Genomic DNA, 9,609 nt, shown 5'->3' with positions numbered 1-9,609 from the left:
GGGAGCTGAAAATAGAGTTTAAGGGGAAGTTCTGCCCACAGGTACACGAGTCAACCACAGAAGCGTCCTGGCAATGAATGGACTTACATAACAAGTACATGAGATACATCTAAGGCTAGCCTGCTTGCTTGCCTATATATCTTTTCTTATAAGTTTCTCATATTCTTATGGGTTTGATTATTTGTTTTATTATAATAGATTTATATTAAAGTATATTTTGGCTGTAACACAAGGGACCTGCAGGCCAGATCCTGTATGTTGAGCTAAGGCAAAGTTAGTGTATATATGTTTGGGACCTTTCACCTAGATAGATGGTGATGAGCTAAAGCATAAGGTCCATGTATGGCTGCGACCTTTAACATATAGGATGCATTAAAGCAGGTTGGCATACGGGCGTTCCTAAGTTCATACCCCTTTAAACTTATCAGGTACACCGCAACTTGGAACTTGGAAAGAACCGAAAGAACCAGTTAGGACAAAAATAACAAACGTGATACCTAATCTTAAAAGGGCCATGGTAATGAATGGACATACATGATAATAAGTTGAGATCACTGATAGGAAAAAGACACTCCAACATTAATAAGGTAAGGAAATATAAATAAGGGAAAAGGGGAAAAAAATCCCCTACTGAATATGCATCAAACATAGCGGCATCAGTGTAACATATTATAAAAGTGACATCCCAGCACAGGGGCGGTAGGAGAGAGATATGCCAGAATCATGGCCACTGGGGGATGATGGGAAGGTGATGAGGAAGATGACAGCTAACATTTCAGGTTGTTCTGCAGGAGATGGTGTGGGTACATAGATGTGCAGATGTACATTCTGTCGTATCTCTATCTATTTTACTAAGTTGGGGTATTTGTGACTGTGCAAAATGTTTTAATAAATTATATTTGTAAATATAAAAGAGTTCCTATAGTGTGAGTGTTGCAACTGTGCACATCAGGGTTCCCAACTATATAATAATTTGAATAATACTGGGCCTGATCTTGGGGCAAAAACCTGGCAACCCTCAAAGTAATAATTGGGGATGCTCAAGTAACCAATATAATTAATACACGACCTATAGATCGGGCAACACGGGGCCAATTGGGACACCAATGCTGAGAGGCACCTGCTGCTTCTTGCACATAGCCAACTCATCCCTAATTTTAGTGCCAAGGTTCTAAATACATTTATGAACTCCCATAGGTATGATATCAGTGCCTGCAAAGGGCAATCCTAAGTGTTTAAATAGTTGGTGGGAGCTGCCACATTGGCACTGTTTCTGATATTGATTTAGAAGCATCTTATCCCCACAAAGCGATCAGGGCCACTGGCTCTTTTTTACAGACCATTTCAAATGATCTAGAGGTACTGTTTGCCAGAAGCTGCGAATGGGCAACAGGGGATGGATCACTTGATGATGACCTGTTCTGTTCATTCCCTCTGGGGCACCTGGCATTGGCCACTGTCGGAAGACAGGATATGGGGTAGATGGACCTTTGGTCTGACCCAGGATGGCCGTTCTTATGAGGGAGAAGAAAGTGAGCACCGCTCCTCCTTGTATCTAATATGTTCTTGGGGGGAAAGGGGCATAAGTGGAAACAGCCTGAGTGGGGGCATGTGTGTCTGTCTCAATCTCGACTACAGCCTGCCCCCTCTTTTGTTATCTATTTATTTAAGGGATGTGGCACAGGTAATGGATCTAAGGAGCAGATCTAAGATGTTGCCTTGCTTTTGCCAAACAGTCTCATTTAATCCCAGAAATGGGAACCCCCCCACCCCTTCAGAAGCCAGGGGCTCTGGCAAAGGAAAGTTTATGGAACTGGGGCACCTGTCAAAACATTCCAGTGACCAAATCAAAGGTAAAATCCATGATCCATAAAAGAGGATCTGCATCATCAGGAAGTGAGGCAGAGTGAGAAAGAATGGTCTTGTGGCTAACACAAGTTACTAGGGCTCAGGAAATCTGTGATCAGTTCGCAGCTCTGCCACAGACTCCATGTGTGACCTTGGGCAAGTCACTTAAGCTATGTCTACACTTATGGTGGCATGTAGAATACAGGTGGTACAGGTGCCACATGCCATGAGGAGAGGCTTTGGCAGGGGGGAGGCAGCGGGGAAGGACTCTGGCAGGGGGGAAGCAGCAGGAGCCTTTCCCTGCTGCTGCAGTATTTCACTATGGTGGGGCCAGGCTCTGGCACCAGGGTGGCAACAGGACGCTATACTGCAGTGTAAATGTGGGAGGCCAAGCTTGGGTTTGTAGGAGGCCCATGTAAGCTCCTTGGGGGAAGGGACTCTCTCTTACTATGTACAGCACCTAGCACAACAGGGCTCTGATCTTGGCTGAGGCCTCTAGTTGCTACAGTAATAAAAATAAATAATACTGAAGCATATGACCCTGAATCAGAAGTGTACATTGCCCTATAGAAATCTGTGCAGGCAATATGGATATTAAAGAACAGATGCTGGAACTTACCAAATGGGAAGAAACAAATATGAAAGAACAATATTCTTGAGAGAAGCTGCTTGTAGAATTTGACCTATGGCCTAATGGACAAGCAAATGAATAGTAGGTCTGAAATCCTAGGGAATAAGCTGCATGGGAAGAATGGGTTAGATTCTCCTCTGCCTCATACTTCATGTAGACCTTTACATCTATGCCAAGCGGCTGTAAAACATTGCTATTCTAGTGTGGCACAAATGGATACTTACTTTGTAAAAAGTGGACCATAAATCTGTCCAGGATGTTAAGAGGAAAGGGACTGATGCTGGAAAAGTATCAACATCCCAATATTAAATTTGACAATGTTTTACCACCAAAGAGCTGCTTGTGGAAGGAAGCAGCCTCTATCTAGAAAACACTGTGCTCTGCCTTGCAGCTTAATTCCTCAGAAAAGCAATTTAGCATGTGTCAGCTTCACTAAAACAATGGGCTCTCCAATATGGATTGATTTATCCTACACCCGAAGGCCTGTCAGGACATGGTTACTGAACAGTCCTCTGAAGACAGAGAAGAGACGTGAAAGGAGAGGATAACATGAAATGCAACTTAGACATAAATTGGTACTTTTAAATTTCACACACACAGCATAAACCAGAGAGCTGTTGTAAAGTGAACACTAATAATGGGCCAGAAAGCAGAAGGCAGTATAGAAACACAGTCTGCCATTCAGTGTGAAGATGCATGGAGAGAGGTCCAGTAACACAGTAACAGGCAGTCCTCAGAGTTACAAAAAACTTGAATTTTTCTGCAGAAAGAGGGCAGGGTTCATAAACAATTGGGTTTAATCAGAACACCACTTTTCTGCTGAAACCAAGTTTAGAGGGAAAACTTGCAGCCAGCGCTAATGATTAGTCTTAATACCTTTTAGGTGGGATTTTCTATAGTGTATAGTGGCATTGACTGCAAAGTTAGGCCACTGCTGGTGCTACTGAAAATATCACTTTACAGGTCTATCTACTCAACACATAACACGACACACCTAGATGGGCTGCCACTAGCAGGGATCGAACCAATAGTCTCTGGGTCTAACAAAACAAGCTTCTATGGCCTGAGCTAAAGAATGCAGCTTTCCTAGTTTAAGGGGCTGTAGTGGATTCTAAACCTCTCTGCATGGACTAGCAACTAGAAGGGGACACAGAACCACACTGCATAAGCATGTATTACATATAGCTTAGCAAAGGAGGGGTAGATAAATGGTGTCCCAACCTAACAGCCACATTGTGTCCTGTGCATGGGCTGGTCACAGATGTATGCCTTGTGCTTCCCTGAGTGCAACAACTGCTCTGGGTTAGCTGCTCTAGCTGCGCCAGCTAACAGAGTTGACTGGCTACAGAGATGAAACTTTTCTGCACTTCCGTTAAGGGGTGGGTGGCCAGTGGGTCCATGTGGCAATAGCAAATGCCAGTCAATACACTTGAAGAGGGAAAAGGACAGTTGGTTTTATTGCAAGCAGGTCACACTATACAGATGTAATCCTGCTGCCAGGTGTGACTGGCATCAAAAAAGGCTAGGTTCAATTTTCTAGGGGTTCCTGCTGACAATTGAAACAACACTGGCTCCACCCACACCCAGAAACCTGGGAAAGTATGTATACTACACTGATACCATACCTATGGGAGTTCATAAATGTGTTTAGAACCTTGGCACTAAAATTAGGGATGAGTTGGCTATATGCCAGAAGCAGCAGGTGCCTCTCAGCATCGGTGTCCCAATTGGCCCTGTGTTGCCCAATCTTAGATTGTGTATTAATTATATTAATTACTTGAGCATCCCCAATTATTACTTTGAGGGTTGCCAGGTTTTTGCCCCAAGATCAGGCCCAGTATTATTCAAATTATTATATAGTTGGGAACCCTGATGTGCACAGTTGCAGCACTCACACTATAGGAACTCTTTTATATTTACAAATATAATTTATTAAAACATTTAGCACAGTCACAAATACCCCAGCTTAGTAAGATAGATAGAGACACGACAGAATGTAAATCTGTAAATTGCTCTAATAGGCAATACTTCCCCACCCACAAGCACTGAGTGCAGGGGTTTAAAACAAAGAGAGCTTTGGAGGAGCAGGGAGGGGGAAGAGACCAAACTAGGGAAAGCCAGTAATTAATAAAAAAACAAATCCAGGGTGTCTTAGCAGGAGTTCTAACCTCAGTCCTCTTCTGGAACTTGTGACTGGGTGAATGTGTATTCTAGCCACTTCCCCGCACCCCAGCTCCCTGCCCGCAGTTTGTTGTCTTGGTTGGTGGAGGCCAAGGATTCTGACAGGTCAGTGGTGTCTGAGCTGCTCTGGGACCTCTACAACAAGACCCAGCTCAGGTGATTTCAGCTCTGGTTGCTAGATAGGGAGGCCCACACCAGAGTTCCCCAAGTAGGCTGCTGTTCTCTGTAGCTTCAGCCCAAGCTACCTCAGAACCATCACCCGCACCAGTGCCACCCGTGCACTGTCTGCCCTCTCAAAGCAATCTCAGCTCTGCACCACCGTTTTGTAGCTGTCTCAGCTCAGCTGTTTAAAGAAGAATCAGTGGTATACAGGACCCTTAACAATATTCTTAACACCACAAGGGCAGTCCCAAAAGAACTCAGCAGAGCGTTCCTCCCTCTCTTCCTTTAGCCCTGTAGTCTCCATCAGGGTGACCCCTCACCCCAGGCACATTTGATGGAGGACCAATGAAACTTGTTTGTAAATCTTCCTCTGTACATGGTGCTCCTCAGATCTCTGTTTCTGGCCTCTTGCATGAAGTATGAGGGAGAGAAGAAGGAGGGCCTTCTCCGCAGATATTTCTATCCCCTCCTCAATGTCTGTGCAGTGGCCCTTTCAAGGGAAAAAATATCACCCATTTCCCTGCTTGCCCTGACATGGGATTTTGTGCTCCCTGTTGCAGGTTGTGCATCTTTTTCTGTTTGCAAATTGTTCATGAGCACTTTACAATTTTCTCCTATGTAGTCCTTGCTGACTGAATCATTTCTGATAATAATTCTTGGTCTGCAGTAAGCAGTTCATTGTGTTCATAATAAAGGCCTTGGCCCCTTTGGCAGTAGAACAATATCTGGTATATAATATATTCAGGGAGGGGAAGGGAAGATGTAGATAGATTCAAATTCTCTTCTTAAAACTGGAACTTACTGTAATTGTGGTCAGTCAGAGCATATATTGGTCTCCTAAAAGCACCCAAACTCTCTGTTCTGTCTTGTTTATCTAGACATCCTCCCATTTGTAGTGAACCGCTACATGTATTTACAGCTGAGGAGGAAGGGGAAGTACAGTACTTGAAAGGCTCCAATTAGACTCCAGGGAGCACTCTGAGCTAAACTATCAAAGGATGCCTGGCAGCACCACAGAAATACTCTTGGCGCACTATGAGTTGTGCCTGTAAAATAGCACCTCTGTCTCTGTGGTCCAAAGAGTCTGATAGTGGCCTCTCCAGAGTTTCTGCTCCTCAAGCCATGTTTCTCCTCCATTTACAGGTCCCTCTCTTGCTCCTTGCTAGGGTTTTTCTTTCCTTTTTGACTCCTGCTTCTCATTCTTTCCTCTTCAGCCACCAGGATGGAGGTGTCTTCTTTCTTGGATTCTTAAAGTCTAGTGAGATTACAGCAGGGGACTAGAAATCAGTACCACTAGGTTATCTTCCTGCCTCCGCCACTGACACTGTCAATTGACATGAGCCTCCCTATCTCACTTTTCCCATGTGCCAGATGGGAATAATTACATATCCTTTCTCTACTGTAAAGCACTGAAAGGAGCCAGGCACGTAATACGGTTATTAATCAAAGTACAACAACAAACAGATATATTTGGGATAGGGTCTGGTTTCCACAGAACAGTTACAGTATCTCAAAGGAAAGCTTAATGACAGAGCAGTCATTGCACCAGGTTCGATTGTTTATGCCAGCCACTTGGTCAGAATTACATACAGCTGGACTGGGCAGAATTTGATTTTTTTTATCATTTTGATGGATAATATTGATTTTTAGTTGTAAGCCTGTTTTTCAATTTTCATCAATTTAAATTTTCACAGCTGTGCAAAATTAGGGGGTTTAAACTTTTATTGATTTAAATGTTCACAGTTGCAGGAGGGTCAGACAATGTGTGTGTGTGTGTGTGTGTGTTTGTGTGTTGGGGGGCAGGCAACAATTATTTAAGTACAATAGATGTTGAGATTAAAAAAGCTAAAGCTTTGTAACCATTAAAACACAAACTGTTAACATCATATGTCAAAATTTTAGCCTTAAATCACACTTGAGGAAGTTCTCAAGCAGCATTTTCCTTACTTTGCCAGGCTTTAAATATCAATAATTATCTACGGAATTATTTTTTCATTGGTTTGTGTGTGGGCGGTGAAATCAAGGTTTATTGACATTCACTGATAAAAATCTAAACCTTCCAAGCCTTCAGAGAGCAATAGCTCAGTTGTTCTGGCGGGTGGATGCTGTAGAGACCTTCCCCCACTGACAAAGATCGTGTGATGTAGGTGATTTACTGAGTCACACTACACGGTATTTCCAGACAGCTATGTGGCAGCTGCAAGGTAACATTTCTGCTATCACTGATAAAACGGGGAGAGAATGACTCTTGTCACCATTAGATACTGTCAGTCTAGAAATGCAATCTACTCTCTCTGGAAAAGAATGATACAGTATCTCTCTACTGATGAGTGGGAGTGAAGATGCAGGATACCTTTGCAGATGTGGAGACAACGAGAGGGTTAGGCATGGTCATGAATGCCAGGACTCTGAGTCTAGCGCCACCACATGGAGGGAGGTCAAGAGGGGAAGTGTCATGTCCTAGTCCTTCCTTTGCACTTGATAGCCGGGCTGGACCCAAATGAGACTGGAGAGGGCACACTGCGCTTTGCCAAAGGGAAGTGCAATAAGTATGCTCCTGTTGCTCTCCAGAGGGAGCTGGGACTGTCTGTAGATCAATGCTTCCACAAGTTCCGACTTGGGGCTGCGTGTCTCCACACCTGCTGCTCCTTTGAGCTGTGTCACAAAGGCACAAATTAACCTCGGTTTTGTAGCGTACAAGTTTACCTTCAATGCAAAGTGAAGAACTGTGAGAACCAAATACATTATGGGTAAACTGCTTCCGGTTTATGAAATGCAAAATCCCAGCTGTGTGTTTGCACATGCACAGTGGGTCATTTTATACCAGAGCAGGGCTTTAAACACGTATAGAGGAAAGCTGTGTGCTGACATGTTCAGAATATGCACCCTGAACATTAAGCCAACACATGAAGTTGCCAGTGCTGCATCACAGAACAAGAACTGTCTTCCAAATCACATGCTCTCACTTGGTTTTTCGGCCCTTGTGTGAGTCTATTTAGAGCTGATGGGAAACTTCTGATGAAACATTTTGTTGAAATTTGCAGATTTGGCAAAATTTCAACATCGCGGAGAGAGCTTGATTTTTGCTGGCGTTCTAACAGGATCCAGGCAGGTCTCCATCAGAAACCTGCCTTGGTTTCCTGCCAGCTCACCTGCCTGGCTCCTCGGCAGCCTGCCTGGAGAGCTCCTGGAGAGCCCAGATTCCAGGGTTTGCAGCTCTGGATCAGCCAGCCACGTGGACTGCCCCAGGGCCAGGGACCCCAAATCTTCCAATATCTGTGGCTCTGGGGCAGCCTGCTGGGCGGACTGTCTGGGAGTTGGCACGCCATAACTTTCTGTGGAGAATTTTGAAATAGTTGGGTTTCATTCTTAATCAGAATGGAACCAAATTTCAAAATCTTCTGTGAAATGGAATGACCTTCCCCTGCCTTGCTATAAGTTTATCTCTATTAAAATTTTAGTCTCAATTTTTGGAACAGCTCCTCATGCTGTCACTGTAGCTTACGTCATGAATATTACTAACTTATGTTCCTACTAATTGCTGCTTGCTGTTTTTTCTTTTAATTTGCTGTAATTAGGAGGACTCATAAAAATAAAACAAGCTTGAGAATAAAAATATTCATTGCAAGAGGCATAGTGATGCAGTGGGTTACTTCACTAGTTTTCACTCCTACAGATGGAATCTGCAGGTTCAAATCCTGTCATAATGCAAATAAATTTGATAGTTTCCTGTTTAATGAAGAGTGAAGCCACCACACAGTGTAACACAACTGGCAGTCTCATAGAAAGAGCAGATAAAATGTACCCCCTGGCCAGTACAAGACTTATCATAGAATCATAGAATCATAGAATATCAGGGTTGGAAGGGACCCCAGAAGGTCATCTAGTCCAACCCCCTGCTCAAAGCAGGACCAATTCCCAGTTAAATCATCCCAGCCAGGGCTTTGTCAAGCCTGACCTTAAAAACCTCTAAGGAAGGAGATTCTACCACCTCCCTAGGTAACGCATTCCAGTGTTTCACCACCCTCTTAGTGAAAAAGTTTTTCCTAATATCCAATCTAAACCTCCCCCATTGCAACTTGAGACCATTACTCCTCGTTCTGTCATCTGCTACCATTGAGAACAGTCTAGAGCCATCCTCTTTGGAACCCCCTTTCAGGTAGTTGAAAGCAGCTATCAAATCCCCCCTCATTCTTCTCTTCTGCAGACTAAACAATCCCAGCTCCCTCAGCCTCTCCTCATAAGTCATGTGCTCTAGACCCCTAATCATTTTTGTTGCCCTTCGCTGGACTCTCTCCAATTTATCCACATCCTTCTTGTAGTGTGGGGCCCAAAACTGGACACAGTACTCCAGATGAGGCCTCACCAGTGTCGAATAGAGGGGAACTTGTGCACCACTGAAGCCCTATTTCAAGGGCTTAGGCTGGACATAAATGTTGTGTAAATCTTAGGCCAACATAATGTACTAAATCTGGAAAGACACAGAAATGATTAGCATGGCCCCTATACAAAGATGACATGCAAATTTGTGAAACATTCCATATTTTTGGTGTGGATTCTCCACCACTGGTCATTTTAAAATCAAGATTGGCTGTTTTTCTAAGAGATAGTTGGGAATTGGTCCTGCTTTGAGCAGGGGGTTGGACTAGATGACCTCCTGAGGTCCCTTCCAACCCTTATATTCTATGATTCTATGATATGAAGTAGCTCAACCAGGAATTATTTCAGGGAAGCTCTAGAGTCTGTGTTATTCAGAAGGTCAGACTAGATGATCCCAGTGGTGCCTT

At 43.9% G+C, this 9,609-nt stretch overlaps 1 non-coding gene across 1 annotated transcript; it reads left to right on the top strand.

Moving 5' to 3' along the window:
- The first annotated feature begins 9,259 nt into the window (after positions 1 to 9,259).
- LOC114019699 lies at positions 9,260 to 9,370 on the top strand. The gene has a single exon (XR_003564702.2). It is a non-coding gene; the product is annotated as a U6 spliceosomal RNA (small nuclear RNA).
- The last annotated feature ends 239 nt before the right edge of the window (positions 9,371 to 9,609 follow it).

This window comes from Chelonia mydas, chromosome 11, assembly GCF_015237465.2.
Source record: "Chelonia mydas isolate rCheMyd1 chromosome 11, rCheMyd1.pri.v2, whole genome shotgun sequence".
NCBI classification, from domain to species: Eukaryota; Metazoa; Chordata; order Testudines; family Cheloniidae; genus Chelonia; species Chelonia mydas.
The sequence above is the reverse complement of the archived record's forward strand: the minus strand, read 5'-3'. Positions and strand labels throughout refer to the sequence as shown.